The following is a 22,083-nucleotide window of genomic DNA, read 5'->3' as shown; positions in this document are numbered from 1 at the left end:
GACCCTAATTGCTCAGCAAAAGTGACATTTAAATTGTATATCATTAAAATCAAAACAAATTTATTTACCCCCCTCCCTTTATTGGGATCGTTTTTGCATACATCACACATTTGATATATTGCATGTTATTGAGGTCAGAATGTGTTTGCATCATAAAATGATGTCGTGTGGAATCACGATGACATGGGGTACCAGGCGCCGAGAATTACTCAGTTACTGGCTCCCTGAGCTTTGTAGGATGGTATGGTGGCTGATGTAGGAAGGACAGGTAATACTGCAAGTAAAGGGGGCAAATAATACGGTGAACTCTTCTGCACAGTAAAAAGTACGTATATATAACAACATGCATGTGCATCTGAGTCAATTCAGAACCATTTCTTCAGTGCTAGCATTGACATACATGTGTGTATTTGTATATATCTATATATCTTCCTTTCTGGCTCAGAAGACAGCATTCAAGGCACAATCTTCCATGCATTAAAAATAACATTATTTTCTAGGAACCGGATAGGCTGCTCATCTAACACGTCTAATGGGCATTTTCTCTCTTGCCTGCCATTAGACTTCAAACACTGTATTTTAGCTTCATCAGCCATAAAACTACCCTCACCATGACTGTTGCTATCAGAGCACCTCCGTGTTGCCATTTGCTGTAATACGACTAGTTGAAGGCAGACAAGCTAAAAGCAAGTTTAAATGACAGAATTATCTCAGGTATCCTCCGTGTTCTCTGTTTCACTTATGTGCTTTCATTTCTCTTGTTCACCTCGTTTTTACTTACCTTTCTAATGTACTTAAGGACACTTGCAGTTGTATGCCATATAAGAGAGGCTGAAGGAGATCGAGCCTGTCTTCCTAACTGAAGATGAAAAAAATCCAACCACATGCTTCTCCACGTGTTTAGCCCCCTTCTTCTACACAGAGGCTGTGGAGGACCAAGGAATTATATGCTCTCCTAAAGCATGCGGAAAATGTTTATTTGCTGTTTTACAAGGCCTGAACCAAAGCCTACTGGCCTCTTTCCAGTCCATTGAATTTTTTTTATTTTTCTTTCTTTTTTTTTCTTTCTTTCTTTTTTTTTTTTTAAATTATTATTAAAGCTGGGAGAATGCTTTTGGTGAATAACGAATTTGTCAAAAAATGCAGTGTTGAAGAAGCAACTTGCAGAATTGAGTCAAATGTGGTAAACAGATTTAGCTGGGAAAGAAAGAGAAAACATTCATAAAAACTGAGACTGTTTTTCTTTGGAAATGATATATTTGTTTCACGTGTGATATCTTTTTAACAGCTACAAAAAGGGGTCTAGATTGGTTAGACTCTGTAGTCAAATCTCTTATTTATTTATTTATTTATTTATTTATTTCAGACTGGCCACTAAACCAGTGCACTATATATGAGTTTCTTACTGCTTTCCAACCCATCTTCTCTGTTCATATCACTTTTGCTTGCTTCTGGCTGGCTGTCTTCATAATTTTCAGTGCTCCACCCCAGCACTTACTCGGCTGAACAGACTATAAACTACTAATCTCCAAATTTATTGCAAGCAAAAGATGCCACGATTGGCTGGCAGCAACCCCATACATTATAGGTTATGCAAAATATCCTATGACAGTTGTTAGCAAACACCGGTGGGTTGCTGTGCTTTCATATATTGATCTGAAAACTCGCTATAGGGAAGACTAGAGGTAAAATCTGTAACCCGTGGGAGATTTACCAATAGGCCAAAGTATTGGTTCCTCTTCCCCATGTATAGGGAACCGTGAAGAAACAAAATGGACTATGGTATATCATCGATAATGGACCCTTCAAAGCGTAACCCTCCAATCCTTCAGTGTTGCCACCCACTGAACCTCCAGTACAGTGCTCCATGCCTCTGTGGTTGATCGGGATTCCCTCTGATGAAAGCAACTCAGGTCAGCGACGGCTGCATTCTCCCTGCAGCGAGCAAGCCTTGGAGCTGCCTGCCTGGGTGGTTTCAACTGACTGCAGCTGGCTTCTCCTCTGGCGGCTTGCTCTCCACCAGGTTGCTGCTGGAAAGCCTGTTGGGTCTGTTTGACCTACTTGCCTCCTGCCTAGTGCCCTTCTGAGCTGCCTCATTTCCTCCCTGCAAGTGTCACAGAGGCAGCCTGAAACCTATCCATTGTGCTTCCGAGGACTTCCCACCTATTTTATCTATCATTAAAACTTAATGCAGACTTCCTTTCAGAAATAAAATAAAATAATAGGGACAGAACACTCCTTTTCCTTTAATGATGCTGTCTGATTTTACCAACCATGCCCAGACACTTGGTTTCACAGCTATGAATCAGGAACTCAAATGCCCATACCAAACATGCATGGGAGTTTCCCTGGAACATTGCTCTTTCTTCCTTTCTTTCTTCTTCTTTTTTTTTCCTGCACAGCAGGAGTGAATAGCATAATAGTGGATATTGGAAATAAACTCTTGAGCAGTGGAAGGGCCATCGTTAGCACTGACAAAAGCAGCTTTTGAGGCTGAGCCAAGATCAAATAAATGAGAACTGGTAGGAGAAGCTGTCGTGTTTATGAACAGTTTATGAATGTGAGGTTCAAGTTACCACTTTTTTTGAATCAATTAACTTTTGTGATCCTCTGTATAGATGGGCCCAAGCTGAGGGTTTCCCTTTGAGTTAAGCAGAGATACCTTTGTCCTGAATTGTTAATTAATTCTCGTTGGGTGGAGCAAGAGGCTTCCCCTAATTTAATTCCGAACTGTTTAATTGCAGTCCTCACTGCCATTCCCCCCCCCCCCCTTTCAAAGCACTTCCATGCTCAGACTTCGACCTGCCCACTGAAAGCACCTGACATGCCAACCCCGCCCCAGGAGGACAGGGACACACTTATCATCTGAAAACACTGGAGGAAAGATCTGGACTGCTCTTTTGAAAGGGAGATTTGTCATGACATACCTGCCTCCAGAGCCAAAATGCGCACTGACCACAAGGACCCTACTTTCACCTTCATCCATGGAAGAATTTAATTAATCTTTCCATATTGGCAGCTGAACAACATTTCCTGAAGAGAAAAATAAACGTTAATTTCCAGAGGTAATTAACAGGCAGTGAATGAGACTAAAGGGCTTTCATCAAAATTACCAATCAGCTCAAATTTGAAGAGATTCTCTCCTCCTCATTGCTTCTTCATCTCATTCAGCCAGTCCTGCTGAATTAGTGCCTAATAGAGTCTCAGACATATTCATATCCTGTCAAATTCCCATCCTCCCAAGGAACTGTCCCTTTCAAATGGTAATACAGAGGGCGGATGATGTGCTCTCGTTGCTATTTTGGATTTAGCAGCTGGCTGCTTGCTCCAGCGGTAGCTGTGGAAACTTAAATACGGGATGTGCGTGTGGATACGTGTATGTGTAAACACCTACTCTTCTGCAAATTATACCCTGTATCTCAAATGGCATTCTCTTAATAGCTCCTTGCAAGCTAATTCACTTTTTATAGACCACCCCGGCTGCAGGAGGAGAAAGCGCAACAGCTTTACAACAGCCAGGGGCAGCTTCTCAGCCCCCGGCTCCGTTTGGCAGCTCTTCTCTCAAACAAGTTCCTGCTCAGCAGATGACCATGGCTATCATCCGTCCTGGAGCACCGGTGGCCCTCACCAAGACGAGTTTAGGGAAGGCTCTCTTCAGGCCATCCTCTCCTTAGCCAGCTGCAGCACAGCTCCGGAGGGCTCCAGATCTTCCCAACGCAGCTCAACACACATCCAGCGGGGTGCCTCGGGGTGGCTGGTCTCGGGATGAGTCTCCATGGAGAGAAAGTGCAAGTCCTCCCATGTCAACGCAACATAAATGGTTGCCTCCTTCTGCTTTGTTAAATAAGTTGGACCTGTGCCAATGAACCATGGGCCTTGTAGGGAGATTTCCACCACCTTCAGCTGGCCCTGGCCCTATCATCTGGAAATCCTGGGGGATCCGGTTGGGACAACAAGCAAGGAGAATTTTTATTGAAATCTTTCTGTGTTCCTTACCAGGGCCTGTCTGGAGACAGCACTAGGTGGGCACTGAGCATGACCTCTGTTAACAATATACACTACATGAAAGCTAATAATTCTGGCTAAAGCATATTCAAAATTGGATGCTGGAAGCAAAACTAATGCATTATTCACTGCTTGTTGGGAATACAAGAACACAGAGATAGACATCTGAGCCTTGGGCCTTTTCTGAGATGTACTGTACACTGGCTTAGCGTGCTTATGGCATTACAGTGACTCTCACCGCTATAGATCTTTCATTACTAATATTATTTAAGATCTTACCCTGTGATCAAATAAAAACAAAAATGTATGCGTATTCAACTTTGCTTTCAAACTGTATACAGTGTTGAGAGAGGTTTCGAATGCTGTATTCATTTCCTTGTTGTAAAATGTGCCTTTCCTCTACCTTTAAATTAAATCAGACAAATATTTGGTGAAATCCATTGGGTGAAAAAGTGCAGAAATTAACGATTTCTCGGGAGGTAACAGAAGACAATCCTGAACAGAGTTGTCAGACCACCTTCAACACAAAATGCAGACCCTGCTAACATAGTGCATCTCAAACACAAAGACTACAAAAGAAGGACAAAAAACATGTTATTTTTACTTGCTCAAGATATGTGAATAAAACTCTTTGTAGAGCACTTCAGCAGTCATCGCAACAGCAGCACTGTAGAAAACTGGATTGGGATTCACCTAATTGTATGTAGACCGCCTGCACTATTGATACCTGACTCTGAACTAAGCACCCTCTGGCCATTTTGTGGTCAACAGAGAAACACAGACACTTGGGGGAGTGATTTATCTCTTCCTAAAGTAGATGTCTAAGAAAGGTCAAATGAATTGCATCCTAAAAGCGCCTATTTCTCTCCACTGACCATAAAGGTTGAAAAGAATGGCTAGCTCAGATGGAAATTAATACGTTGTAGGCATGAAAGCCTGTGGGTTGGTGAGGAGGTGGGGGATGTTAAAGTGCACCCCTATAGCCCTATTGGCCAGCAAAAAAGTCTGCAGAGACCTCTTCCTCCTCTTCCTGAGAGACAGACTTCCAGGTTTTTCATCAGATGAGAATTTTTTTGGCTGAGGTGTTTTGCTGTACATCAGCTGAGATGGTACCATATACCCAGACCTGCCCCATGGCATCATGTAGGACAAATAGGCAAACTTATTTTGCAGTTGCCAGTACAGAGAAGAACGTCGCACAGTTTGGGGCACCAGCAGTTCCAGCAAACAAGCTGGACTTACAGCACTGGTTGCAGAAGCAGCTTGGCTGGATCCCAGTGATAGTTTTACAAGGTATGTCTTGTCATCGGTGATAGTTTTACAAGGTATGTCTTGTCAAAACGGTTTTGAGGCCAAGAACTGATCCTGGCTGGTCTTGAAGTGAGACTGCACACTGGCTTCAGTAGCAAATCTTTTATGGGGTAAATTCTCTTTATGATTTTACCAGCATCTCTTGGGGTATTGATGTAGGACCCACCTTTCCCCTGCTGGAAAATGGATCAAACTATAAAAGTAGCATAATTATTTATTACTTTTACCCAAAATTCTCACTTGTCATTACGTTCTCTGTGGTGTATCCCTTTAAAAAGCCACAGACTTACCTGTGACATCCTTGATCAGCAATAATTGCTTGATCCTGAAGCAATAATTGCTTTCAGGATAATCAAATTACAGTATGATTTCTAATGAACACTCATACATTTAATTGAAAGGAGAAATAATTGCGAGGAGCATTACCTGAACTTGCTGTGCTTGATTTCAATATTATTGAGTTTATATTTTTCTTTGTTTGATCCCCATAAACAATGGTTAAGAAGCCAGCACTTCAGTTTCAGATGACCTCAGAAAAAGTCAATTTGTAAGAGTAAAAGCAAAAGCAAAATACTTTCAGATCCATTATCATGTGCTCTTGTTATAAAGTAATCAAAAAAATAAAGCTACGTCAGGCTGACAATCACTCTCATAGTAGGTACTACGGTCACATTACAAGCAACAAAGCTGAGCTTGGTGATTTGTTATAATGTCACTAAAACCTCTTGATATATTTAGCAAGTGGTAATGGTAAAGGTTATAATTCCTTTGAGGGGCAATAGTGATGAAATAAACCACGGGGGTCAAGTGGATTATGACCTCATGAAAACTCAAATAATGGAGATGGAGCTTTATAAACTTCCTTATAATAGATAATGCCTTAAACAATTCTGAAGCTGCTCAGTGCTCAATTCAGACTTGCCACAGGCTTCCTACTGTCTATATATTATTAGAGGAAAACTGAAAATTACTTCTGTCAGTACAAACCTTCCTTGCAGCTGCTCTGAATTCCCATTTCGTGTATGACAAGCACCCTTGCAGTGCTCTGGAAGTTCACAACAGACAGCGCAGATGCGCCGGTCTACCAGTTCTCCCTACCTCCCACTTACAGCGTGGGTGCTCATACCGAATTTGTGAATCCAATTTTAAGCTTGCAATGCATCCTGGACTGTTACATTAATAACCACACCTGGCAGCATTTATTTTGCTACTGCACAGCATTGTCACGGGATCAAAGCACTGCTACGAGATGGAGAAACAGGGGAAGATGAATGGTACAGCTGACTGTTTTACATGCTTCGCAAAAGGAAACGGTGATAGCCCATTGGTATGCTTATTAGCACAGGCAATACATAAAGTTCACGCCAAGTCACTCTACATTTCTCTTAACCACCTGACTTTGCAAGGAAGCTCACACCGAGGTTCACGAGTGCCCCTTGCCAGAGCCCCTGCTGAGATTCAGTACGGCAGGTGGAGGAACCTGACAGGCAAACGGTGACTGTCCTTATGTAGCTGAGTATGTTTTACTGCCTGGACGCTGTGAAAACAGCAAAGGGGATCATTCCCCTACAGAATTACGTCCGGGGTCCCTTGACTAAGTCATGCACATGCGGTTTGGGCTCCTTCATCAGCCTACCCGTATGCCAACCTACCTTGTCAGAGCAACATCTTCTCTGGAGAAATTGCACAGGTAAAGCAGACATGCTGAGTTGTACCTGTTGAGATTTATAAGCAAATTAATAACAAAATGTTTTCTCGGAAGCAGAGGGAAGCATTTGAGGCTGTGCTATCTCAACTTGAAAAGCAGGGCAGAAGAGGGGGAGACAGGAAGCTGGCACAGTGCTTACCCACTTGTGTAGCAGCATCGGTGCTGGCAGGCCTGTGAGAGCATCAGTCCGAGACGTGAACGGGGCAATCAGCCAGCATCGACAGGGGCATTTTTGATTGATTTTAAATTAAGGTCACTGTCCCCAGGCCACGGCTAGATTTGATTATTTCTGTCACGTTTTGGAAGGGTGAGAGAAACTTGTCTGCAGCCATCTCTTTGGTGACTTGATGTATAATGATGGTTTTTCCACTAAGTTTTGACGCATCCAACTTCCACAGCGTGCCGTGCATTGGTGCAGCGCTGCCACTCTCCCACTGAGATGAGTCTCCTACGAGAGCTGGATTACGGGCAACAGGTTTACACTAGGAGGAGCTTATGGCTTCAGCACCAACAGCACCTCTCCACTCTTCCTCGGGAGTGTGAGACAACAGACCTGTGATTTTGTACCTGTGTGTGTTCTGTTCTGTGGGTGATGCTGTGCATAATGATGGTGTTTAACCATCGGGAAGCTTCCAGCTTCCTTCCCAGGTCTTGATGGAAAGGCTGTACCTAATCCAGGCACCGTGTGATAGCTGACAAGCCCCAGACACTTACTGCTCTGCTCTTCCAAACAAGAATCCCTCTGAAATGCAGCTGCTTAACTCTGGTTTTATTATTCAGCCCATGGGGTTGTGATCGGTTTTGGGCCCCTCGCTACAAGAAGGACATGGAGGTGCTTGAGTGAGTCCAGAGAAGGGCGACGAAGCTGGTGAGGGGTCTGGAGAACAAGGCTTACGAGGAGCGGCTGAGGGAGCTGGGCTTGTTCAGCCTGGAGAAGAGGAGGCTCAGGGGCGACCTCATCGCTCTCTACAGGTACCTTAAAGGAGGCTGTAGCGAGGTGGGGGTTGGTCTATTCTCCCACGTGCCTGGTGACAGGATGAGGGGGAATGGGCTAAAGTTGCGACAGGGGAGGTTTAGGTTGGATGTTAGGAAGAACTTCTTTACTGAAAGGGTTGTTAGGCATTGGAATGGGCTGCCCAGGGAGGTGGTTGAGTCACCATCCCTGGAGGTCTTTAAAAGACGTTTAGATGTAGCCCTTAGTGATATGGTTTAGTGGAGGACTTGTTCGTGTTAGGTCAGAGGTTGGACTCGGTGATCTTGGAGGTCTCTTCCAACCTAGACAATTCTGTGATTTTGCAAGCGCCAGGTCCAGCCTCTCCTTGGACACCCCCAGCGACGGTGACGCCACCACCTCCCTGGGCAACCCGTCCCAGTGCCTGACCGCCCTTTCCGACCAGAAGCGCCCCCCGGTTACCCCGGGCACCATGCCGCGGGGCTGTGCCCCCTCAGACCCAGCAGCGGGCCCGCGGTGCCAGACCCGCCCTCCCCGCCCCGCTCCCCCTCAGCGGCTAGCCCCGCCCACCCCGCCCGTAGCCCCGCCCACCCTGCCTTTAGCCCCGCCCACCCTGCCTTTAGCCCCGCCCCCGCGGCCGGCCCCGCCCCGCCCCGCCCCGCCCCGCCCCGCCCGGCCCGCGGGGGAGCGTGTCGGGACGCGGTGCCGGCGGCCGGGCCGGGCCGGGCCGGGCCGGGCGGGGCGGGCGGGGCCGGCGGAGGCGGAGGCGGAGGCGGGCGGCGGCTGCGCCCTGGCCGCGGCGGCACCAGCGGGGCCGCGGGGCGCGGAGCCCGGCCGGGGGCTCCCGCAGCCTGCAGCGGCGGCCGGAGGTAGGTGCGGGGCGGCGGCGGCGGCGGTGCGGGCGGGCGGGCGGGCGGCGGCGGCGCGGGCGCTGCGGGGGTCCCGCTCCCCGTCGTCCCCCCGCTTTGCGGCGCCCCCGGGAGCGGCGGGCGGCGGCTCCGGGCCGCGAGCATTGTTCCCGGCGGCGCCGCGGCTTTGTGCCGGGCTGCGGGGCGCCCCGGCCGGCGGTGACAGCGGGGGGCGAGCCCCCGGGGCCGGGCAGAGCCCCGCCGAGCGGTGCGCGGCGCCCGGCGGCGGGGCCGTGCCGGGGAGCAGCGGGCAGGGCGAGCCCCCGGGTCCCGCAGGTATTTTCCGTCTCGGCTCTACGAGCAAGCGTTGTTATCGCATTATTATTATTATTCTTATTATCATTTTTTTTTCTTTTTCCGCGGGGACCTTTCACGTCATTTATCGCTGGCAAACGGACTGAGCGTTTGGAGTAAAGGGTTCCTCGCGAACGCGCCGCTGATCGGAGTGTCCTGGGCACGCCGTTAGCATAGGGTGGAAAATCTGCGCGATCCCTTTTTTTTTGCCTTTTTTTTTTTTTTTTCCCTCCCCGTACGTAAATTTGGAAAAGCCTTCCCTGCCTGCCGCGACTCCGCCGGCGGCCCTGATCCATCCGCTATAAGGTACGGCGCCCGCTGCCCTGCGCTGCCCCATCTACGCACCCTCGCTCTGCTGTCCTTGGGGCCGCCGAGCTCTTTGGTGGCGTTTCCGCGACCAGCTCCGGCAGCCGGACTCTGGTCGAGCCACTGAAATCCCCTTCACCTTCAGGTACGGCTTTGGAGAGGGGACGACCGCTCGCATCGACTCGAGGGCGATGCTGGGCTTCTGCCCCCACCGAAACCCCAGAGGGGCTCCAGCAGCGAGAGCTGCCCGGGGCTGGCCAGGAGCTGCAGCGGGGATGGCTTTGGCAGGGTGCCGGTGGCTTCCCACCGCAGGCACGAGCGGTGGGTCGCCTTACGGAGCAGGTAGCACCGGGCACCCCGCCGCTTCAGCGGCTGTGGAAACTCGCAGCCGAGCAGAGCAGAGCCGAGCCTGCAGCAGCGCAAATTGCAGGGGGAAAAAAAAATGCACCCGCCCGTAACAAAGGCGGTTGGCTGCTCTCCTGCTCGAGGAACTCATTTCTCGAAAAAAATCCGGCTTCTGGTTCTGCTTCTGCCGCGGATTGGCAGCAGGGCTTAGGGAAAGCTTTAAAGTTGCCCTGCCTCCTCTCCCCTCCTCTCTGCCCGTGGCCCACGGGGGGCTCGCCTCACCTGGAGGGCACAGCTGGAAGCTGCCTGAGCTGGTGGCAACCAGCGTCAGCAGCCCCTGACCCCGTCCCTCTCCTAACCCAGCTGTCCTGAGCTGCTAGTGCCATCGCTTTGCCACCCTCGTGTCAGTGAGGATGGGCTGAGTGCCACCGGCTCTCCGGGATGGGGTCGGTCTGTCGCCTGAGGTTTGGAGCATCCCCAGCGTGCCAGAGGCCTGGCACGATTTGGAAATGCAGACGGTGGCTAGAGGGTGAATCCTAGCAGCGCCACAGGGAAGTGGCCAGAAAATGGCACCTCGGGCGGCGCTGCGCAGCCAGCTGTGTGCGAGTCGACAGCGAGCCGAGGTGGGAGGGTGCAGCTCCCTTGGCGTAACAACGGGATTCTTATTTTAGCATGGAAGACGGCCAAAGATAAGGAGTGGTTGTCATCCGGCTGCTCAGAGGACTTGCAACAAAAAAATAAGGCTTTGTAGAAATAGAAACGTTTTCGTGTAGGTAGTTTAAAAAAAGAAGAAACGCAACAAAAAACAGATAACCTTGCGAGTGATGGACTCGCCACATCAAGCTGGCAGTACAAGATTTCTCCCATAAAAACCAGGATGATCCTAATTAAGCCCAGACCCCCTTAAGTGACACATGGCTTTATTTATTTCAGATGTTTCTAGGTCCTAGAGATGGGGCCAAATGTGAAGAGTTTGATGTGGCAGAGAATTTAACCCCAATTACTTCTACATAAATCACGTGATTGTTACGGTAGCCAAGTACACGTGATGGGTGCCCCAGAGCTACCGAGTCAAAAAAAGGTATATACCTACTTAAAAATTGCAAGTTAAAAACCTTTACTACAGTAACCACCTTTGCTACACCTGAGCCTACCCGTTTGCTGTGGCAGCCCTGCTTGGTCTTTCGAGAGCCTCCGAGGCTGGCGGGTGGGCTGGATCTCCGCGGGCAGGAGGATGCGCGTGCCCGCCGGCCTGCGTGCACCACAGGCAGCTGAAATGGTGGCTTTGCAGAGCCGGCAGCCAGGGAAAGGGAAGCAAAATGGGAGCTGACAAACGTTCTCCTTGCAAAACTGGGGTGGATAAATGATTTATGGGAGTGCTCGCTTTTTTTATTTTGAGCGGAAGGAGTCGGGTGAGGATGCGTGGTGCCAGCCGTGAATTGCTTTGTTTCGAGGTCGGGCTGTGCTGGGTCATGCCTCCAGAAACGGCATCTACAGAGTAACAGTACAGCAAATATTTCGTAGCCTTGCTTAGGTTCCATATACTATCTTCTGTTTTTCAAAGCCCTTCTTCTTAGTTGTCCCAGAAGACTCCAGATTTCCAAAAGGAGGCAGCTTTATGAGAAGTCCTAGGCTACAAAGGAGCATCGCTAACCTTTCTCAGGTCTCAGGAATTTCCGTTCCTGATTTTTTCCAGTGTTGTCCGTCCTTCCCAGGGCACTAAACAACTCAGTAACTTGGCTGCTTTGCAGAGGAGACGCTTTGTCAAGTGATGTAGTGCTGCCCGTTAGCTGTGGCTTTCTCTGTTTTATAGGTAGATCTAACCGGGCTGTCCTGTAATGTACAGCAGCCACGTAGTGAGGCTGTAATATGGGCTGGGTGGGTTTACGGGATTGCATCCGTGGGATTTGGTGATATGGGAAGAGAAAGGTGGGAGCAGTGGAAGGCAGACCAGTGCATGGACAAGTGGCTTGGGGATGCTCTGCTGCTCCACGTTCAAGGGCTGGCACTGAGTGCAAGTAGCTGGAGCCTGCTATTTCTGCGGTGTTTTTGTTGGGTGGTTAATAGGGTACATAGATGTTTGAAAATGCTTCTCTGAGGCTTTGGATTTACGGTTGAGTGCTCTCAAGAGGCAACCCAAGAGCCTGGAACGGGCCTCTTGTCCTTTTCACCCTTCAGAGAATGGTGCCTGTTGGCTTTGAGAAGGAGATTTTGGGGTTTTACTCCCGCCTCTCTCACAGCAAGGTCAAAGATCTCAAACAAGTCCTCCCAGGACTGACCATGTCCATGGCTTCTCCTCCAAGTCTGGAGTAGGGCACTACTGAACTGAGGCAGTGTCACAGAAGTGCCTCAATTTGTCATGTCCTTATTATCTTACTATCTTTGAGCTGGCACTTGGGGGTGAACACTGACGGGCCGAAGAGGAGAAGGAAGTTCACCTCTCCACCTCTCTAAGCCTTGGTGCGGCTGCTGAGGGCGGGCACCCCCTGGACATCCGAGGGTGTAGCTCCCCATTCAGGTAGTGCAGGCTGGCTTTGGAGAGCACTCTCTCCTCCAACACCTGTGTTTGCTTCAACCTTTTCATTATGTTTCTGCCTTTATTGTGACATGGAAACAAAGAGGCCGGAGAAACGCGGTGGCTACCAGGAGGGCCAGGAGAACAATGGCTCTCACGTGCTCTGGCAGACTGTTCCTCACAGCAAAGCCAGGTTATTTGGAGGAGTGCAGGTCTTGCATTCCAGTGAAAAATAATTCATTAACGGCCAGAGAATAATCACTTCGCTCCAAAAAGGCGCTCCAGCTGCATTGCACCAACTGTTCTTTTTCAGCCTCTGAATCCTTAATGACAGTAGTAGCTAATTTCTCTTTTCTGTGTTTTTCTAACTGCAGTGTCCTATTTTCTCTGAGTTTATTGAGAAAATAATAGAAGTCATTACATAGCTACTTGTCACCTTTCAGAGAAGAAAACTTCTCCCTGGTTGAATGGCCAAGTTAGTTATTTGGTGACTGACTGGAACAATAGCAACTTTTTGTAGCTCATCAGTTATTCATCTATGCTTAGTGAATAAACTAATTAGCTAGGGGAGCATTACTTAACTTACAGTCCGTGAATATCAGAAGATGGTGAATAAAACAGTTGCAAACAGTATAACAGTTGCACGTGTGAATTCTGTTGCACACCAGCAAAAAAAAAGACAGAATGCAGGGTCAGGAGTGGCAAAGTGAGAAATGTGTATTCATTATATATATATTTTTTTAATGTTTGATTATCTTTGAAAGCTTAGGGGACAATACTGCATGAAATGGGCCTTGTTTTCTTTTTTTTTTTTGAAAAAGGAATTAGGTTGTACTTTGGTTGAAGGAAAGATACCGAGGAGTGTTGAACTGAATAGTGCAAAAGGTCAATGGGAATAGAAATGTGGAAAGCTAAGTAAAATGTATTTTTGTGTATGCATGATGCATATCTTTCTGGTGGCTGGTGATGGATCACTTGCTGCGGAGCTGGATTCGCACAAGGCCATTGCAATGCAAACAGGAAGGGCACCACGTTGTTTTTTTTAATCAGGATTTTCCTAACCAAGCAGTCAGGCATCACCAGCAGAATAATAGATGTCCTCATCTCTGGCCTTGGTGGTGGGGCTGGGGATGGGAAGGCAGCTGTGTCCCGCAGCGAGGTGGGAAGAGGACTGCTGCCCTGCGGTGAGTCAGGCCTCACCTCGGCTGGGCCTTGCTCTCCGGGCTGCGGGGCACTGAGGGAATGCCAGGAGCCAGCAGGAACTTGTGTACAAAATACACCTTACTGGGTTTTGGTTTTGTTGTTTTAAATCTTGTGTACTTTTCAGGGGAGAAGAAGAGAATTACCATGCCTTGTTTGGAAGAATCTTGTTACTGTCTTGTGCAACTCTCTTTGGGGTCCTCAAAGAAAGTGATGGCAGGGACCAAGTCCTGTTTAAGATGCCGGACTTCTGGGGGGAGAACTTTCCAGAAGTCCCACTGGAAAGCAGTTGGATCACAGGGCTCCACGAGAAAGATTAACATGGGTCTGCAGCCCTGGAGGGTCTTCTAGTGGGACAGCAAAGGCTACTCTCTACCTAGGGTAGAGCACGTGGTGCATAGATGCGTGTACATGGGCACATAGTTCCACACGTACTCGTGTTAGCCTGTCCTAGAAGGACCAAAGGCAGAGAAGATCCTTGCTGTTGTAGCCTTGAGGTGCTGTTAACTCATCTCCAGTCTCAGGAGGCGGTGTGGATGGGGTTATCTTTCTCTGTTTTGGTACGGGAGGACCTCTGTGGTGAGGGTGGATTCACAAGGCTTCTGTCACAGGAGAAACCGGGTTCCTTGTTAACAGCTCCCCTGCACTGGGTGTGCAGGGTGCGTTGGAAGGTGGTGTTCTGTGATGGGGCTGGTGGTGCCAAGCTCAGTATCTCATATCTCACCCGGGCATTTTACCTAAGCAGCTGTTCAGCTTAATGAAGACTGCTTGGCCAAGCTCCAGTTGCGCTGGAGCCGAAGTGATGCTGGTAGGTGGAAGAAAGCGGTGGTGAGGAGTTGCATCCCCGCTCACTGAGGGAACACATCAGCCTTTGGTTTGGGTTTGCCATGTAGGTCCTTAATTTATCTTTTTCAGATGCTCAATTAGCAGCTGTGGGTCCTTCCCATATGTGTCTAGCTGTGAAGCCATCGCTTGCGTTTTAGGATACGTTCTGGCTGTCACCGTAACTTCCTGTCTTCTAAAGCGGATCATTAAAATTGATGGCCCTAAGCGCTGTTAAATGTCACAGAAAAGAAAGTGAAAGCAGAGCACGGCTGCGTGCCACGATCTTCACATTCATAGCGTGCAACCACAGAGCCGACAACGTCCTGGAGCGACTTATCACGGCCTCCCAGCCCCCGTCCAAAAGGCAGCTGACCCCGAAACAGTTCAGTCAGAAGCCCAGGTGAATGTCTTTGATCAGGAACAGGCTCCCGGACATCTTAGCCACGCTGTGGTTGCTGGAGAGGCTGGTCAACACTCCTGCTTCCTGTTTGCTTTCTGGTGGAACTGAAGAGCTCTTGGCTTTGAAGCACAAAGGTCCAAATATTTTAGGACCCGGTGCTTCTGAAACTGCTTTTCTTGGGGAGAGGTGCCATTGAACTTCAAGGAGCTGAGGTTCTCAAGTGAGTGGCCTCTCCTGTTTGAAAAGGAAGGGGGTGTTTCTATTAGAGTTTCCTGTTTGTAACTTTGGTTACAGAATACGAAGTGGTCAGAGGTGGGAGAGCTACCGTGTAGGTCAGCGTTATCTTTTTGTCTTTTCATATTTGTGTATGTGATGCACGTATATGGATTATTTTCATATTTATATTATTTAAGTGTTTTGATTTGTGCAGCCAAATTTTGCGGTTTTATTTAAGGCTGCTGTTTTAAGGAAGTCTAAGTAAGGTTTCCTGTCAGGAGTGGCTTAGATATAGCTGATCCTGCTGTGGCGCAGAAGGATGGCTCAGCCAACTTCTCAAGGTCCTTTTTGGGTCCTTTTCTATGGTTCTAGGCAGTTATCAAACAAACAAAAAAAAATCACAGTAAGCAGTAAGTTGTGCCAGTTATGCTGACATGATTTTGCTATAGCATTTAACATGGATACTTGTTTGCAAAGGAAATAATAGCTAATTGTGGTGCAGTTACTGCTGCTGACTTTGACAAACGTTTCTTAAAATTACAGAGGAAAACAACTGATGTTACATTTTTAGACTAACATCATGATATGGCTATGATTAATTTTTCCAGGAGCTGTGTGGTTTTTATATCTGCTTAAGTGTATTAACATTTTAAAAGGTCAAAGGTAAGCTTTAAAATGGATGCCAAATTAAGATGGATGGCAGGAAAATGACATTTAGTTCTTGTTACTGCATATTGTTTGAATTTGACCAAAGGCAAAAACAAAACAAAGAACAACCCTCCCCCCATCCATCCATCCATCCAGATGGACGGACAGACACCCACCACCTGACTTCCCAGCATACCTGCCCCTGGAAAGCCTCACTGGTGTAGGCAGATCCTTACCCTGCCAAAATCAGTAGTTGAATGTCTTCATTTCCAGAGAGTTGAAGTACCCCTGCGCAAAGTCTCTCATTTAACTAAAGTGAGTGGGCTCTAAATAAATCTAGCTAAAATATTTATATTGGGCAAATACAGCTCATGTGAACCATAACCATGCTATCGTTTCCTGCCCTTGCTGTGTTTGAGATGACAGTTTCACCAGGGAAAGGACTGTGCCCTCATGTGTATCCATGCAGCTCCTGGCACATGGTGTCCTTCCAAAAACAAAAACCAGATTACAGTGGGAATGGCTTTCAGTGGGACCCACAGGAAGGTACAGCTGACAGCAGGGCACAAGAGGAGCTGCTCTCCAAACACACCGGTGCTCAGCAGCCTTGATTTTTGGAGAAGAAAACTTGATGGAAGGACAGGATCTGATTCATGTCCATCACTTCCACTCTTGCCCTGAAATTAGGATTAGGACCTAGGCTGCAATGCACTGTGTCTTGGGAATTACAACCACTCTGAGCGACCCAGTGCCTGTTTTTGTTATTCCCCAAGGCATGTTCACTCCCATCACTACGTGGCACTTGCTAGCCCAAGGTTATCAGAGTGGAGAAAAGGAAAAAAGGAAACTAAAATGTCTTCCCATCATTCTTCGTGCTAGTGCTGGTGGTTCATCAGCCTCAGCCCTGAATGCTGTCCTGGAGAGTTGTGGCAGAGGTTAGGTAAAGGAACAGTCAAATCCCCTTCCCTCTCCACCCCCCCGCTTTTTTTTTTACCCTCCCAAATAGTAAGTATTCCTAAGCATCTGTTTCAGGGTGCTGAAAATGTTTGTCCAAGGTTCTGGCCCAAAAAAATAAATAAAAAGGGGAAAAAATGTAAAATGTTTAAGTGCTTTGTTCCAGTGTGAAAATGTATTTTCATTTCAAGCTGAACTGATTCCTTCAAGGCCTTGCTACCCTCTGAGTGGAGCAAACAAAACACTTCTATTTTTTCATTTTACCAAGAAAAAAAAAATAGTTCTTCGATTGCTCAACTCAAACATTTTTTTTTTTCCTGAGCCAGCCTGGCCACCGTAGCAAACAATTTCATTATTTGCATAGCTCTAATTGCAGTGATTAAACAAACACAGCAAATGCTGACCCTTCACAGAGCCTCATCACAACCCGACGGCTGACTTAGCCTGTATTTTTTCATCAGAGAGGGAGATTGGAATGGTTTTGTGTTAGACTGAAAAGAAATTACCAACATTTTTTTTTTAATCCAAACTGTTACACTGTCGGTTTAGAGCAAGAATAATTTCACCCAATCTCTTGCTAGCAGATTCAGGGGTATCACCACAGTGTGAACCTGATACAGTTTAAAAGAAATCAGGTTTCAAATATCTTGTTCGTGTGTTACTCCCAAGTTGCAGCCTTTGATGCTGCTATTAGAATAATGCGTAGGATTGATATTCTGCTAGCAATGCTGATGTTAACATGAAGCACTCAGAAACAAACATATCCACTTTTATTTTTCATTGTGAAGATGTCAGGTGCCCTAATACGGGCTAAGTGAAATCTTATCTGGCTGCAGTTCCATCAAATAGGAGCAAACAAATTTTTGGACATTTTTTTAATGACATTTATTTATAGCAGGTAGAGCACAGGCGGCTGCTATTTCTCAGCATGCTGGAAGAATGTTCTCCAGATGGTGCTTACTGTTTATGCTTTTGTTCAGTTCACTTGAACACAGCAGCACTCTACACAAAACATGGAAAATTGGAAAATAAAAACAATTATGTTTTTACAAAGTGCCATGTTATTTGCTGAAATGTCTTATTTGACTGATGAGAGATGCTTCAGGGCAGCACGGGGGATCACGCCTTTCACACAAACGCTCACCCACATCGCCAAACGGGTAACAGGCTAGAGGGGGAGCCGCTGTTCTCCCCCAAAAGGTGGGTTTTGGCATGGCCCTGTATTTGTGCCTGTCCTGCCTCCCCTTCCCACGGGGAGGTGAGTAAATTTAGGAAAGGGGTTGTCGCCACGCTGCTGTGGTTGTGTTTTCTCAGCCCAGGGTGGGAGAGAGGTGAGATGAAGGCATCTCTGAGCCCTGGTTGTGCCATCATTTCCATCGGCTTCCAATCTCTGCAAAAAAAATAAAGTACTAAGGCCTTTGCTGGTCCATATGAAAGCAATAGCAAAACTCAGAACTGACATCCGAAAGGACCAGCCTGGTCCATGGTTTCTGCTTGTTACCGTGGTGAAAGCGTATATCCACGTACCATCCCGTGGTGGGCATGCTCTTGTGGGCTTTGTTACATGGCTCCTACAGGGCTGCTTGCACTGAACATTTTTTAGACTGGAAGCTGTAAATAAAAGAACCTGGAATCTTTTTTTTTTTTCCTTAATAGTACTTGGAATGGTTTTCAATTTATTACAAAAAAAAAAAAAATGCTCAAAGTGACTTCCAACAAGCAAGAGGAAAAAAGAAAAGCCTGCCATCAACTATTTCTAGCTTCTGTTAACAAACAGAACAAAAACCCAACAACATTCCCCTAGCACTTCAGGACTATTTTTCAACTAGCAACAAGCCCATCCTGTTTAAACTTTCAATTTGGACACAATTATTATTTCTTTGTAAATACAAGCCTTCAGTTTCCTTCAAAATACAGTTTGAAGCCAGCAATACTTTTAGTGAAATTGGACTTCAAGAAATGAATGTATAAGCTGTTGTTCAACCGGTTTTCAGGATTTCTTAGCTTAATGGTGGGGCAGTGCTGCACGGTACTTCGATTTCTCTCTTTCCTGTTACCCAAGAGACAGCCCTATTCCAACCCGAATTCTTGCTACATCAGCTACATGCTGTTTATCTTCCCTTGCTCCCTTGGCAGTTATTATTTCTTAATGTGTTAATTGTAGTTCCTGGACCCCAGTGTGTGAGCATGTGTAATGCTCGCTGTAATGATGTGGACGCGTTCTGTAGTTCCTGGAATTGCAGAGAGAAAATGTTATATACGTCCTGAGCACAGGGCATCCAGTAAGGGAAACCAATTACAAGAATTCAAATAGCATAAAAGGAATAAAATGGGTAATTGGGAGGAGTACGCGTTGGGTCTTTTTTTTTTGTTGCTTATTCAATTATGATTCCTCCTAGTGCTCTCGCTTTGTGTGATATATATTTTTTTTAATTAAAACTTGAATTATGTCACTTGCTTTCCACCTTTTAACAATATTTCACTGCAAATTCATTCCTAATAGCAAGTAGTCAGGGGTAAGGAATGGCTTTGCTGAACGATGGGGACTGTTAATTATTAAAAAGAAACCTACGGATTTAAAACAAATTAGAACTCATTAAACCTAGGTCTGCTTCCACACAGACCAGCTGACATGAAAAAGCACATCCACGGGCATGGAAAATCTCACTTTTTAGCTGACGCATCCCTCATAGAGGTGCGCCTGTGCTGGCAGGGGGTCTGTTTGCTATTTTGGCTCCTGTCAGAGATCCCGATCTCTGACCTCAGTTCACAACCTGTGGCTCTCCTGCATCGTTCCCATTTTCCTTTCAGCTCTCATGTTAGGCTCAGGGCCACCCAAGGCCATGCACAGACCAGCCCCACCTTGCTCCTGGAGGTGCTACTGGCCACCAGCAGCTGCAGCCCCCTGGGCTGGCTGTGTGGGTGACCTGGGCCCTGAGCGGTCTGGGTTGGACTGGCTGCTCTGGGTTTAGCAAAAGGGGAAACACAGGAAAGCTCCATTTCTCTTTCTTTCTTTCTTTTGGAGAGGAGGGAGATGTTTGACTTCTACCATGGGGCACTCTTGCCATGACCATGCCAACAGAGTTTGTAGGCTAGATCTACTTATTCATATTTAGACAGGTTGGGGTGGGGTGGGTTGGATTGGGTTGGATTGTTCTGTTTTGGTTTTTGTTTGCTATCCAAATTTGGCTGTGACCCTTAAGTTGTTTGTTCTTCGAGGCTTTCTGTGGGACGTTATAGAAAATCCCATGGGTTGAGATGGTTGTTGGACACTATGTATATGTATAACTACAGAATGTTTTAACTTAATTTTCTGAAATTTTTAAAGGGAATGGCTGAGTGTGTCCACAGGAAAATTCTAGTAAGGAGAGCAAAAGGTGGCCTGTGACGAGCATTTGGGAATTTAATTTTACATTCATGGGCATATGGAGTTTGCACCCCAGGATTTGCTGTCTTGCTGAGACGTCCCCCAGCTTGTCTCTAGTGTTACTGGGAGTGACACACTCACATCGGGAGAAGCAGCACCCATCCTGCTGGCTAGAAATCAGCAATAACATTTTGACATCTGCGCAACAGTTTAAAATGAATTATTCAGCACATAGATCGTGCTGTTGGAGCAGCCAGCACATCTCTGCCCATTTACTACTGTCAGTCCTTGGTGGAGATATCACTGGTGCCAGTGGGGAGCACATGGGCTGGGGGTAGATTTTGGCCCATAGCCTGGAACAGCATTTGACAGCACCCCTGCAGAATATGATAGGAATAATCTGCTTCACCACCGGCAAAGACCCAGAGACAATGCCGGTCTGCTGCTTCTCTTGGAGTATTTTAAATAAGTGATGGAAAAAAAGGCCTTAAAAATTAAATCTTTAGTAGTTCGGGCTGCTCAGGTTATGCTTTAGAGAGTGAAACCTGTGCGTAAATGTGGTGAAATTAGTGCCTTTCGTGTGTCTCTCCAGAAACACCAGGCATCTCGTGCCCGCGGGGAGCAGGCCCAGAGCACGGCCCAGCAGCAGGCCCGGGCCGGCCCCCCGCTTCTCCCCGGTCAGAGGGCTGGGGTGAAGTGCTAATTCCTCTCAGCAAAGAAAATTCATGAGATTCACAGTGTAACAGCATCTCATTTGGAAAAACGAGCCAAACTGCTATGAGAACACGCTTTGGGGAACTGCAGGTGGGGGGGCCGGGAGCAAGCACAGATCAGCTGAACAGCAGCCGAGACCAGGTCTGCTCAAGGCAGGCGTTCAGGAGAGGAGGTGGGCATTTAGCTTGGAGTTAGCTTCCTAATTCAGCACAGTCCTCTGAATTAAAGCAGTGTGTGTGTTGTGAGGGCCTGTCATCTGTTATTTCACACGATGCCTGTTCCCTGTAGCTGCATTTTAAATATAAATGCAGAACGCAGGATGGAAGCGTTCATTGCTGTGGGTTATTGGCATTTCATCGCCTTCCCTTAAGGACTATGCTATAGCTGCCCACTGATAATTTATTCAGTAGGCAAAAATTTGGGAGCAGTGTGCAGCAAAATCATCTGCCTGTCATTGTCAATGTTCTTGTCCTTGTCTGTTGCCCATGTGCGGGTGACAGAGCCCTGGCACAGGCTGCCCAGAGAGCTGTGGGGGCTCCTCCTTGGGGATCTCCAAAAGCCGCCTGGAGATGGCCCTGGGCAGCCTGCTCTGGGTGTCCCTGCTTGGGCAGGGCTTGGAGCAGGTGAGCCCAGAGGGCCCTGCCAGCCTCAGCCACGCTGTGAGTCTGTAATTCTTCAACAGGCTGACTAAAAGAACAGCTTTCCACAGTTTCTATTGTATCTTCTGTACATATGTAACAAATAATACCCTCCTGTGTAAGTAGCTGTACTTGGAAAGGAAAGACATACGTACTATCCAGGTGACTATAAAACAAATGGCTAGCATGCATTAAAGTTCTTGTGGAGGAAGGCATATCTATTGAGAAAAGACATTTAAGCACCTAATGAAAGTTAAGCAGATCCTTATGTCTACTGAAGTCAGTAGCATTTAAGCATTACTGTATCTTTCATGAAATAGGGACATATGCACTGATAGCAGCACAATAGCTGTAAGGCTGGAGCTAAAGGTTTTTGAATCCCTGTGTGTGTGTGTAGCTTTACTCTCAGCATCCCTGAGGGCTCTGCAGTTAACTGAAAGAAATTAAATCATGATAAATACCTTGCAGCTCTTGATACCCTGGTGCAGGTCTTCAGCTGGAGGTGGGGCGATGCATACCCATCTGCTGTTTGGCACTAGTAGTCATGAAGCCAGTGTTTCCAGAGGTGCAACCTGGTGCTTGGTCATGCAGCCAGCATGTGGGTACGTGTGTGCCGTATTTCTGTAGTCTGTGCTAGCTTTTTGTGCATCTGCCATCACCAAAGTGCCTGCACCTTCTTGCCATCTTTGATCTACTCACCATCACTGCGCTCCCCGGAGGCGGAGGAATATTATCCCCCCTTGGCAGAGAGCAAGAAGAGGCACAGAGAGATGTCAG

The sequence above is a fragment of the Anser anser genome, assembly GCF_964211835.1.
Source record: "Anser anser genome assembly, chromosome: 1".
Taxonomy (NCBI): Eukaryota; Metazoa; Chordata; class Aves; order Anseriformes; family Anatidae; genus Anser; species Anser anser.
Note: the sequence above shows the minus strand (reverse complement) of the source record.